The 13,857-nt window shown below is 43.6% G+C and overlaps 1 protein-coding gene and 1 long non-coding RNA gene across 4 annotated transcripts in view; both read right to left on the reverse strand.

Annotated features, from left to right (window-relative positions):
• PTPRG (protein tyrosine phosphatase receptor type G) overlaps positions 1-13,857 on the reverse strand; it is a 410,991-nt gene that overhangs the window by 216,138 nt on the left and 180,996 nt on the right. The gene's annotated exons all lie outside the window — the stretch shown is intronic.
• Positions 1-13,857, reverse strand: part of LOC308200524 — a 37,712-nt gene continuing 23,855 nt past the window's right edge. Inside the window, exon 3 of the long non-coding RNA XR_013955664.1 lies at positions 1-13,857. This exon is cut by the window's right edge and continues 20,967 nt beyond it. This is a non-coding gene — a long non-coding RNA (uncharacterized lncRNA).

Below are 13,857 nucleotides of genomic sequence, written 5' to 3' on the forward strand. Positions count from 1 at the left end.
GGGCGGCGGGGGGTGAGGAAGTCTGGGAAGAGAACTCACGTGAAAACAGTTTTGAGTGGTTCTTGGTAACTGACACCATACAGGTGCCTTCTTTTTGCTATCAGCTTGTATTTTTTATTTTTAAAAACCTTGCACATATTTTTTATCAATTGAAAACAATATTTAAGAAAAATTAAACACTGGAGATTTACTCTGTGATGAAAGTCTATATATAGTATGTATTTAATTCCTGGAAGCTCATTTTGATGATTACTAATTCCTTTCTGTTGCTCAGGTAAACTTAAGGGAAAGATATGCCAAAGGAATGGATAACTGTAGGGTAGTTTGCTATTCTGTTTTTACAAAGCAGGAAGCATTGCTAGCTGTATTCAGCATCTATACTTGCATATAAATGAACACCAGTCTGAACAGATTCTTTACACCACTTTCAAATTCATATTGCTTGCATAAATCACACTTATTCCTTTATACAGACTTCTTTTTTTAACAGAATCATCATTAATAGCATAGCATATCAGATATTATTCCAAATTTAAATAAAATCTGTTCATCATTATGGTCATTAGCTAATGGCTTTATTTTCCTTCGGGACCACAGTAAACATTAAAATTCAATTTATTTAACATTTACTTCTCATAAAACAAAAAAGAGCATCATTTCCTTGCTACAATAAACTCTCTGGGTCACAAAACTCATGAGAACCAGGTATAAAAAAAAATAAACTTCTGAAGACTAATGAGGTACTGAAGAAGGCTGTAAATATATACAGGAGCTCTTATACGGGTTATGTGCCTAATCCTGCAGCTACTGATTTTCCTACCTCTGCAAATCTGTAATGCCTGGGGTTTTCAGCCTTTTTGATTTGTACATGGCAGAACAGTCTCCTTGGGGAGTGCAGACCCCAGTAACTGAATTTAAGCCCACTGATAATTGGTTTTCTTTTCTCAGACACCATGCATGGACTCCTCACCAAAAACAACAACAAGAAGAAAGCAACCCTGGATCCTCGGGGATTCACAAGCCAAAACCTGGGATGTATTACAGCAGGCGTATACCTGTGTGTGTCCAGTGTTTCAGAACAACCATTACACAGACACTGGCATGTATGGTGCTTTTAAAACAGCTGTGTGAAAACCTCCGTTTTCCCTGTGATATATTTGCATTATTTAATCAAACTCTGATAAATGTATTCTTTTCACCTAAATTGATTTTCTTTTCAAAGCCCCCTTTGTCAGCTGATTTGTTAAGTGCTAGAGGACTGCACATCTCGCTGACTGGTGCTCCCCTGGGTATTCATTCGCTTTACAGTTTCCCCTGCAGGACTACCATGATTTCACTGATTATTTTTCAGTAGACACTTTGTTAGACTACTTATAAACATACTGACCTAATTGCTTTTAATTATTCCAGTGGAGTCTGCTTTTACAGTGGCTATTTGCTTCCACACAAATAGAGAAATACTACTGCGAAAAGCATCGAAAAATCCATATCCCTGGTTTCTCTCTAAGCCTAAATCAATCTGAAGTTTAACGCACATTGTAAATGTTTATGTGCATGTGTATCTATTGTGCATGTATGCATGCAGTGTATAGGCCTATTTTACATCTATACCCATCTGTATATCACATAAGCCAAATGGGGCTAGGAAGATAGCAAACCCATTTAACTCTCAGTTTCGGAGACAAAGTGTTTTCTTAACAGCTCCACGAAGGATCCAAGCAAATTTGGTGTTTTCACTTTCTTTCCTAGCACATGTTTAGAAAATTATTTAAATCTTAGATCTCCATCCGGCCTGTTGGTATTCACATGCATAGGCCTCATATGCTAGCCGTATAAACAACGCTTCTTAAAAATACATGAGAAGTAGAGCTACACAGAAAGCCAGTTACTCTACATCTACCCCTTTTGCAGATAACACAACTTAATTGCCATAAAATCCACAAAATTCTGTTAACATCAGGATAGGCTGGACTATTAAATCTAAGTCAGTAGCTTTACGAGAAATAGTTCACCATCACAGAGAAGTTGATGCTCTCCCTTCAGGGAAGTCTGTAAGGGATAAGAGTGGGAAGAGGACACTTGAAAGTCTGTCCCATGCTCGCTCCAGCTTTAGCAGCAGGGAGAATTGTCATCTCCTCTGAGTACATCTGGAACCAGCGCTTCCCCATTAAGAACTTTTTTTAAAAACTATTTTATATTTAGATTTTAAAACTTCAACTAAAGAAAGAAGTAAAAAAGCAAAAATCTTCGCGGCTGGTAGAGTCACCAAGTAACTTTCTGTTACCTCCCTATTTTACCATCAAAGGACTGCACAGTACTCAAAGAGCACAAAAGTAAATAACTACCTGTTCTGCTAACAGTTTGCTGGCTCATAAGGCAGCAATATGCTGCGAGCAAGCCTCAGCTTTCTCCAAACTGTACATTCAAACACCAAAGGAAAATTGATATTGCTCATGAATAGAAATAAGCTCACATTTGAGCAACTGCTTCAGTTAGAGAATTTAGGGAAATGAGCAGTGTGTTATTCTTATCATTCAGTTTAATATTTTTCAGCAAGAAAAATAGAAAATAAAGAGGCAGAATGCAACATTTCAATTAAAACAAACAAATCAAAACAACACACGCGAGATGTCTGTGAAACTGTCCCCTCCTGGTATGGAATAAGATAAGATAGAAACATCCTGCTAGCTAACATTTTTCCGAATCTTTAAACGTTTTATAAAACAGTTTGCCTGCAACAAAGCAAATTCTTATCTTGACAACTGCTAAAAATGTTTTAATAGGATTATAATTTCTAAACGATATTTTTAACACAAACCAGCACGGACAACCTGACTGTTAAATTCACTTGTGCGCCTCTTCCAGGGGTTGGATTACTGCTTTCTGTTTTTGTTTAACCCTCTTCGAAGCACGTATCTTGACACTCCAGGAGTTTCCTGAAATTCGACCAACGTCATTCCACACACCTACGGTCAGAACAGGTCCGAGTCCTGCTGAAAGGGGCTGCCACTATTTGTACACACTGAAAGCTTGGATCTAGCCACCTGGACGGCTCTATTCAATGGAGACGCAAACCTTCATCTCTGACCAAGCATCTACAGCAAGGACAGGGGATGTCTTGGAGACGCAACTTCTGAAAGCTTTGCCAAATACTTGAACTGGGGACCAAATACTGCCTCACCCCAACCCCCTCGACTGAATCCCACGATGCTGAGAACATCCTGAAAAGCAGCCTGTCGGCAGCCTTTCACTTAAGGTCTTAGCTTCAGTCTTCAGCGTTAGTGTCTGACGTGATGCGAGACCGACTGCAGAGAAAAAAGTTCCCCTTCACCAGCACTCCGGCTGCAGGAGCGTAACTCACATTTAAGATGCAAAATGTGCTTTCTCATTAGTGCATCTTTAGGGTCTTCAGCCTTTCATAACTGGTGTTATTGTACTATTGATCACTGCACAGCACCGTAATATATACTGATCCTTCAGATTTGAAGAAAGGTATGTGCCAGTCAGCTTTATGAAGCCTATAAAACTTTTACTGTGCTTGTAGCATAACCAAAAAGAAAAAAAAGAAAAAAGCCATCCATAAATTTAATTATTTCTGGCTTCTGTTCTTGGAGACATCTCTCCAGGGCACAGTCTACGATTATTGAATACCACTCGGTTTCCTGGATCAAGGTGATACAAGTTTTTTAAAACCTCAATGGCAATTAATAGAAGAATTTCCTCCCATACGTGATCTTTTCCTAAACACAGCGCTGTTATTCCCTGACCTCGCTGTGAACAGGCATATTCATAGGTGGAAGAAATGCCAGCAAATTCTGCGGGGCTTCTCCACGGCTGGCTCTCATCACTGTCCACTGCCTGCGTTAAGCCACTGGCAGACAGTGACGGATGCCTTATTTCAGGCATTTCTTGCAACCCTGCTTCTAATGGGGGAACAGATGGTTCCCTTTAACTGTAATATTTCCACCCTGCTACCAAAACCACCTCCATCTGATCTGCAATTAGAAACACAGGATTGCTGAATCCCTCTATCCTACACTGTAGCCTTCACTTGGAACTTTTCTTCCATTTTAAGTGTTGGTCTATTCTCAGCAGAAGACGAAAGTAGCGGGATTTGCCATTAGGCTGGGCTGGGCCCTGGGTGTGCACAAGTTACTCTGCGAGCTTTGTTCACATACAGAGTGTACTTGCCTAAAAAGGCCAGTTTGAAATGGAGTCCAATAAAACTGATTCAAATTAGTCTAATCTGCTTTCTTCAGATAAAAAAAATAAAATTGAAAAGCTCACATGTTCAATTTGACCAGCCTTAAGTTAAATGCTTCAGTATTTGTTCTGAAGAAAAAATTCTTTTTGCTTTGGAAAAAGATTACCACCGCCCTCTAAAAAAATATTCCTTTCAGCTGCAATGCGTTTGGTTTGCTTTACATTTCACCGTGAATAAACTGTATTCTTCTTGTAGGATCGAGCCAATATAATTCCCATCTCCCACCTCCTTGCCTTTATTTTTCTGTTTGGCCACTGATTCAAGAAATGAACTACTGACCTGGCTACCCAGCCAGGAGATAATCCCAGCTGTAAAAATGTAGTCTAAAGGCACAGACAGATAAAAGATTAGCGATCTTCATTCAAAACACAACCCAATGGCTTTGCTACACGGATTACAACAGATTCATTTTAAACCTCCTTAATGTTTGAAAATAAATAAATAAATAAATCACAGGGCAACCGTTCGTTAAAGTCAGGGATTCCAGAAGAGGGAAGCCGAGCAGGAGAGCACACTTGGTTGCCCTCCGGCCGCAGCCTTCCCTACCGGTTACATGAGAGCCGGTGCCTTTTCCCCTCATCCCGATAAATGAGTTCCTGCACAAAACACGTACAGGTTTCTACTGAGACAGCTCCCTAGCAGATGAGGGTGTCAAGCAACAAACAGATATATCAGATCGATGTTAAGTAACGATCACAAAATTGACGCTAGCTGCAAAGTTCCCTCTATGTTGGCTTTCCAGTGAAACTTAAATCACAGTTTCCAGCCTTAAAAAAAAAAAAAAAAGTTATTCTGGCTCACACTGTCTTTCTCTCTGTTTCTCAGCAACGTTACCAATAGTTTAATTTCATTTCCTTAGAAATAATCAGCAGGCTATTTAAATATTAACTAGAGGAAAATATTAAGACACTGTTGGGGAAACGAGATGAATCTGATCCCACACCCAGAAAAACCTCTCTCTAAACAATTCTAAACGCTATTACACCCAAGCGGGATGCTGAATTCCCCCAGGAGTGCTCAGAGGGCAGTTAAACGATTCAGCAGAGCTCATCTGACACGCGGGTACTGGCAGAAGAGACGCTCCCATTCCTCCCTCCTCCCCGTCCCTGGATGCTTGCTCCCACAACAGCAGAACCCCCACGTGTCTCCTGCCCTCCCAGTTTCACAGAGGCTCCCACATTCCCCAGTACCAGGGAACGCTCCTGACATTGTCGCACCATGAATCTCATCACCTGAAATCCTTTTACGACATCAGATTCTGCCTCTCACTTAAGCTCCTGGAGTATTTTTGCAGATTAATTGAAATGGAATAAGTTTCCTTGATCTTTTAATCCCAGGTACTTCCCGGGGCGCTTTGCCAAGGCAGCCGGCCCGGCAGAGCACAACCAAGCACGCAGCCCACGGTCAGCCCAGGTCTGCTGCCTGCCCGAGGAGCCCTGCTTAAAATTCCCCAGGCAGCCCGAGGCCGCGAGAGCAGCGCTGCTCTACGGGCAGCCGCGATGTGCCGCCGTCCTCCTCTCTAAGGGAGAAAGAACAAAAAGGCGCAGGGGGTGCAGGGCCAGCAGCAGGCTGCGCAGCTGGTAGGTGATGAGGGAGAGAGCAGGAACACTGCGGCACAAAGTCCTTTTCACAGCTGGGAAGGGGCACCTGGCAGCGTGGTGCTACCAGAGCCGTGGACGGACGGGGTGAGGTCTGTGTTGGCGGGGGAAGAGGCACCACCAAGAACAGGGGAGGATGCTGAAGCTCAGAAGGAACGAATCTGTGACCCTGAAGGAGATTTTTCTCTACCTTGCAGGCTACAGAGGGGGGAAACACAACCAGAAACATTCACACACACAGCTCTGCTTCCACCTCCCTGCCTCACCCCCAAACACATCCGTCCCCAAACACGGAGCCACGGAGGGGACATTTGGGCTTGTTCCCTTGGGAGCTGCATTATCACCTGAGCTTTCCCCAACCTTCTCCTCCTCTTGCCTGCTCTCGAGCAGCGATCACCTCACTCAAATTAGGGGTTACATTTTCAGCCCCACATCGGTGGCAGAAGGCTGTCAGGTTTGCCTTAGAGGACGTGAGATGTGGCCTGTTTTTCACTACACAAATGCCACACGGAAAGCTCACTGAGAAGCGCCTGAGATGAATTCTCTCTACAGCGCAAAGAAAAAAGGTTACCTGACAACAACGCAGCTTGTGTTTGCACATATTAGTAGGAAAGAGAAAGAAATCCCCTTGCAGACACAAGCGTTATCTATTTTTGGCTTACAATTTTCCAAGTAATAACTGCTCACGCCAACAATACCAGTATATACTGGTAGGAACAACTGTTACCTCCACCAGAGACAGGCTCAGAGCAGAAGAAAAGCACACAGTCCAATATCTCAGAACAGCACTCATATTTCAGAGGTCCAAAGGCTCACATAAAACATCCACACAAATTCACGCTAGCAATCCCTTTGAGAGCTAGGTTTTTTTCTCATTGAAGGTCGTATCTGACTTATTTTCAGTGCCATAGGGGACCAAAAGGGTGCAGACACAGCATCATGTAGCATTAAGGCTCATACCTTCAAAAAACCTCAGAACAAATACACATCAAGCTCATACTTACATGTAGAAGTAAGTTTGCAGAATAACTAACAACCATATCTTCAAAAATAATTAAAAAAATGCTAGAGATGCAGGAGAGGAGAAAGATGGGGACATGATCGCTGGGTGTTGTTTCTGTGACTCCACCTTGTTCATCAGACGCATTCAAGCCAGCGCATCTTTCTTTCCGGAGTGAAATCTGTTTCTACTATTTTGCCAAAACTTTTATATATGGCAGTGGCCAGCTGGCTGCTGGGAGAGCCATGTGTCAGTGGTCCTGGCGAATGCTTAATGTGTGATATGGATCTGCGCAAACTGCAAGCATTTGGTTTGCAAACATTGCTGTTTTATGCATTTACAAAGCAGCTAGTGAAAGGAGAGGCTTCTTAAGCAAACTCTTGCAACATGGCAGACAGCTCATACATTCAGGCAACTCCTTGATACACAAATATGTTACCGGTGATCCCTCCCTTTTCCCTGGCATGCTCTGTCCCCTCGGGCTGCAGTCACCTGGCGCAGGAACACCTGTTTGTCCCTACAAAATACCTTCACCACCTCCTCCTCTGCTGCCCACCATCACTTCCAGAGAGGCAGGAACTCAGCTCTGCTGAGGTTTCTACGAGATAAGATGCAGGAAACCTCCTCAGCCTCCCTCCAGCCCTGCTGGACGCACAGATCCTGGAGGGGCGGCACCAGCAGATGTGACCTCGGGCGAGCCCCCTGCGATACCCCAGCTCCTGGCACCGTGAGGCATCCCCTGACAAAACAGACGTCCCCGCACGAGGGGTCAGCACGTCAGTCCCTACAATTACGGGAATCACAGCAGGAAACAGTAAAGGAAGACGGAGGCAGGGTTTGAGTCGAGGTATTTTGGGGCTGCATGCTTCTGACAGCACCATCCCAAAGCAGGCCTAAGAAATGCGTCAGCTGGCGAGGGCCATACAGAAGAAGGCAGAAGCTGACCACACTGAAGAGGTCTGGGGCTGCATTCCCCAGGCGTTTAAGAAGTATGCGCTAGTGTTAAGGCTTGCCACCTACTTGGGGATTTGTTAATGCATCATCCCCTGTAGCCTGTAGGCCTCTGTACACGAATACGTATGGCTTATTGACTACTGTCAGGCAAAATAGACTTCCCACCCTGGATTAAGTTTATCACAATCTCTGCAATCACCTCAGTGAGAAAAAGCACAGGTGATGGATGAGTCTGCCACAGCCCCCGAATGGCAGCAGATACCAGCTGACAAGGCACCATGGGAAGCCGATTCCGAGCTAAGGCTGCCTGAGCAAGCAGACCCCCTCCCCTCGGACCAGAGAGGGGCCTCCCGTGGATCTCCTCCATCCCGACAGCTCTTGGCCACAGCTGCGGTCTCGCCAGCCAGCCCCAGAACTACGAAGACCGTGACAGATCAGCAGCAGTACCGTGCCTCATCCCAAGAGACAAAGGGGACGCTGGGCTGGTCTCCACACCGTGGCCAGGCCAGGCCCCGTACAGCTGCAGCCAGCTGCCTCCTGCACTGCTGCCGGGGGCTCCGGGGGCTGAGTGCCCACAGTCCGAGAGGGATCTGGCAGGTATCTCGACTGGGAAGCAGGAAGGGGGAGGTTGGAGCGGAATAAAGCTCCCCCTTCCCCCCCCCCCCCAGGTAGAATCTGTTGATTTCAACATTTTTCAAAATCAAGGCATTTCAATATCTCAGGTGGAAATCACATTTCAATTGCAAAAGCATAATAAAATCATAAACCAATACTGAAGCCAGAGTTTTAGTTTGTCCCAGGCACTGCAGCCCAAATCAAAGTTTCCACAATCTGTCCATCACTCACGGTGCTCACATCTCTGCTCAATATCTGTGAAGTAGGAATTCTGGCAACATTTCCAGTGAAACTCATAACTGTTTCCAAATCCACCATAAAATCCAGTCAACTCTACAGTATAAGAACCTAACGGTTAATGTAAGGACACAGATAATATGAACTCAACTGCCGAGGAAGGAAACAGAACACAGTAATAGACACGGCATCAAAATTAATCTTGATTTGAACAGGAAACCAATATGGGATAGCAAGTAGGAACAAATTGGTGTTGTCCTCCAGGTTATCATTAAGTACTTGTTGCAAAGAATCTGTTCATCCTCAAAGTTAAAACAGAGGAATCCTTTTTCTTTCATTACATTGCCTGAAAGCTTCTTAGCAGCACCAGCAGTTTGTAAAGATGAAGAATAGTGTTTAATAGGCAATTGCAATGGGTTCAGGAACTGCTAATAAACACACAAGGAAGTTGGGAAGAGGAACACTCACTCAAAGCCACTGCAGCCACAAAAAGTGATCCCACACATAGTTGTCAGCCATATGACCAAAGAGACCTGCTCCAAATCAATTCTACACAAAAAATGCCATGTGCTGAAATTAAAAATAAATAAATAAAATCCAACTGCAACTGGAGGCTTGCAAAGCAAGAGTGTCTAGAGGCAAGATGGGATTTAAGTAACAAATCTAAACGTTTCATTGTTCCCATATCACAACTGCACAAAATTTTGTCTGATCCTACTGCAAAAGTCAACCTGATAAACACATCCAGCATAAATCCAGCTGTAGTCTCAAGAGGAGCTGTAATTCACAACGCTCATGAGTTGCATCTATTATGTGGCATTCTCACCTAAGCTGAAAGCAGAAATATATGCGGACAACCCAAAAGGAGGCTCCTGTAGATTAAAAATGACATTCAGCAACAGAGAAGATGGGTCGTTAAGAACTGCGAAAAATACAAGAACGAGCCATGCAATAAAAAAGATCAACAGTGGTGACACAGCCAGTGGGGATTACAGCTGTCTGCTCAGCCTGTGCTACTACATCTGGTTAGTGTTATTTGCCCTATGGAGAAGGAAGAAAAAAAGGAAAGTCTACATCTGATATGACTGCTTTGCCTGCTTAAGATTCAAAAGCTCCACTGAAAGCTTTCTCAAAGCTGAAGGGAGCATGATTTATACAAAGAGCCACAAGCCTTTTACAGCCCATTTTGAGCAGAATGGACATCAATGCTACCTGCCTTTTGAGAATACTCTTTCCTATTTTATTTACATTTGCTCTTCATTTTGCTTTTAGAGTAACTTACCAATCCAGCCAATCAATTCAAACTATTTTGCAAGCATTTCGAGTCATTTCCTAGCATCGCCCTGTAGGCACTTGCTTCTATGTAATTATAATCATTTTTCTGCAGAGATTTTCTTCATTCAAGTGCCTTTGCCAAGCAACAAGAAACAAACGAAAAAAAAACACGTCTAAAAATAGGTAGGAAAAAATGTAGGAATCCCACTATATTGAATAGGGTCATCAGGAAGCGAGCAGAGGATAAATGTGTCTTCCCATGTCCTTCATGTCTTTGCTGACAGCCTAAAAATAGTTCTGTTCAATGTTTGATAGATATGGCTCTATATTGCAGCTAAAACATATTTCCCAAAAAAATCTATCTTAAAATTCAGCATTTTCAATTCTTTTTGGGAGGCCAGAAATAATCTGGCTAGTTGGTTCTTTTTTTTTTTATGGTCCTTCTGTTGCAGAAGCAAGTTTATACGCCCAACTCAATTTAGCTATTTCTTTCAAGTAAAAAAAAGAACAAAACCGTGTCAATGCAAAAATAGTGCCTCATGCATAAAAGTATTAAAATTTTGCCCTATTCAGGAATCTGAAAGCTGTGATCTCCTTCCTTTGCTTTAGCAGATAAGGTGGCACGGGACATAAGGTAACCCGTGGTGAGGGGCACTGCTCCAGACCTGCTGCTCTCACACCTGACCGTGACACTGAAATACAAAAAGAGTGATTTTAACGAGGTAAGCCCAGACAAAGGGGACTCCGAAAAAAAGCTGCAAGACAAATGGCCTTGAATTCCAACAATCTCCCAATAAAAAAAAGAAATATCTTCTGTTTTTAATTCAACAAATGCAAGTTCCCAACTGCCTCGTGATCATTTCAAGTGGAGAGTTGTCGTTGTTGTGTGGTGGGTTGGTTGGTTGGTTTTAAAGAGGTACTATTTCCTTGCCAGCAGCTTCCCTTTCTTTACTGCTTCACAGTTATTTGAGACTGACCTAGTCAAAACCTCATAAACCATCGGTAGCACCCAAGTATCACCCAGCACCAGCCTTGTCACTGGTTTTAGGGTTGCCTTAAATAAAAGCAACGGAGCACTTCGTAAAACTGAATAACCTCCCCCCCACCCTCCACGTTGACGTGGTCACTAAATCCCGCTGGGTAATCTCCAGAATCCATCTGTTCCTTCTCATTCTCATCCCGAGAAGCCTCCCATAGCCCCTGATTATTTCTCAACTTGTCTGAAGAAATATCCTGTCTTCTGGCTTCCCAGACGCTTGCTTCTACCCCCCTCTCCCCGGAGGTTTGCTGAAAAAGGCAGCTGCAAAGATTATCCACTCCGATGTCATGCCCAGGCTCTCTTCAAATCCCTTGAAGGCGGAGACATTTCGCTAAAGGGAAAAATGTTTAACAGTGGAGAACAAGTGTCCTTCAAAACAGGCTTCTTCCCAGGTTCATCCTGGAAGATCCAGCTCCTTTTAAGCAAGCATCTTCCAAAGCATATTTAGCAGAAGTGGAAATTAGGAGGCCCCATGCTAGACACAGCTAGCCTGCCCATGAGCGACAGGGAAAGGAGCTGTGATGGGGCCATGCGGCAGCGAAGTGCTGCGCTCCATGGCAGCACGCGTTAACCGGCTGAGAGGTACCGGCAGCGTTCACCAAAGGTCACCGTCAAATGGCAGATGCAAGCATAAAAACGATGACATTTGCCTAATGACCACAAAGCAGCTGAAATTACAGGAATGCATATCTTCTCCTTTTTCAGGTCAATACAGCCAGCATGTCTGTGCATTTAATGTATCCAGCGCAGCTGCACAAAACACTCCAAATGCTTCTCATTTAACTCGAGGGCTGTTAAAAATGGTGGAAGAAAAGCAAACTCTCTGTACTTGCGTTGATGCATAAAATCAGAACGCAAGAACCAAGCCCCACAGAGGACCTGAGATTTAATTGTTCCGTTGTATTCTGTTATTGCTTTATCTGAAACCTGAAGCCCCCGCAGGACGGGAGCTCTTGCACTCTTACGGATTCCCACCAGCCCCCCATGTGCTCCCGCTCCAACCACAGCTACCAAAAAGCTAAACAGCAAACAGCAGGCTAGAGAAGCTTTATGGCTTCCTTACGATTCCAACGTAACTGCTGCTTAAGTTTAATGCTAAGTTTTATGGGGATGCCAAAGGGTTAACTTTGCTTGAAATTCTCCCATTTCCCGTCATTCGCTTCACATAAGGCGAGTACTGAAGGAATTTATGACGCCCAAAACTGACAGTCGCTGACTGGCTAACAAATCTTTCCTTCTGTTTTCAAAATAGTTTTGTGTTAATCTCTCAGGTCACTATCAAAGACAGTTTAGCATCTAATTTATCACCTTTTGGGCAGGGATCCATGCTGAAAAATTCACATCCAAACTGCAATTTGGTTCAGTTAATGGTCTTTTCTCAGAGGAACTGGACAATTAAAAACATATGGAAATGGAATAAGCTACTCACTTTTCAACTAAATGTTTGCTGTATGTCTTGGGAAATAAATTTAGGATGAACAAACTGTATTCAGCCAATGGATTAAAAAGAGGATCGGACTACTGTTATAAATCAGTCCTCCTTTCAAAAGCCACACAGCACTATTTCTTTCTTTTTTTTGAACAGAACATGCCCAACAATGGAGAAAAATCTTTGAGAAATTCCAGGTTTAAATGGGATTTGTGCTATTTAAAAAAAAAGTTCTTTACGCACTATAAACATTTGACATATTTAGGTACCTAGATACAGTAATCAGAAATGTCAGGTTAAACAAGAAAAGCATAAAGGCAAAAATAGTTTAAAATGTGTACATCAATGTACACTGGCTTTCATTATAGTGGCAATCAATCACAGATTTTTGGTAGAACTATGACATTCTATTATGTCTGGAAAATATCATGGTAGAGTTGATACGTTTAAGGAAACGCACTGCTTGGAAACATATATGGCATTTTAGCAATGCTGCCTTCTCTTTTTATTCCTCCCAGGGAAGCGTCAATGCCAGAGTAACAACTCACAAGTGACACCAGCCCCGACACAGCCTGCTCAACTTCTCCCTGGGCTTTGGTGGGTGCTGGATGAGGACAGGAGGAGAATATCAATGCCACTGACGTCCCTTTGCTGGCCAGTTCTTTTCCTCTTTTTAGGGCCCTGAATGGCTGTTTCTAGCCATTAAGAAAACTCATGAAATTCAACATGAATCCATTCATCCATATCTTGCATCGAGGTACAAAATGTGATCTCAGTCTCCTTCCTTAGGAAGGTCTCTGAGTGAAAAAGTCTTTTATTATATTCCAAGCGTGTTCTGGGTCATACATTCTCTTCCAGTTTAGTAATAGGCCTGCTTTTAGTCACCACGCCCTGTGCTTTGCCAGCTTCATTAGCAATTAAAGCTAGCGAGCTCAGCTCTCTCCACCGGCTGTGAGACCCCCAAGGGCCTGCAGAGCGAGAAACGCACACCGAAGGTGAAGGCCCTGGGCTAATACCTCGCTGCAGCTGCCCACAGCCACCCTTCCAATGAAGGGAAGCTGAACAAATAAGCGATGTTATGATGCTATTTTGCTTCCAGTGCTGTTTTGGCTGAAATCAGGGATTGAACTTGTGCCTTCCTGAACCAAAAGGACCGCAGGTTCGCCACCTGCGCTGAAGGCCTAAGGCCTGAGGAGCACAGGCCAAGGCACCAGGAACACACCAGTGCAGGGGTTGCACTGCAATTTTCAATTAAAAATACAGAAAGGCAGCCATCAGCAACAACAGGCAGAGGATGGGAAAACAAACAAACAGCACACAGAGGAAGAAAGTGGAAGCTACACCCTTGAAATGCCTTTTGATGTTAATGTGCTGCAACGAGTCTTAGCTTAATCTGCTTCATGAAATACCGAAAGTAAACAAAGCCCAGGAACACAAGCTTATCTC

This window comes from Anser brachyrhynchus (assembly GCF_964034855.1).
Source record: "Anser brachyrhynchus genome assembly, chromosome: 10".
Taxonomy (NCBI): domain Eukaryota; kingdom Metazoa; phylum Chordata; class Aves; order Anseriformes; family Anatidae; genus Anser; species Anser brachyrhynchus.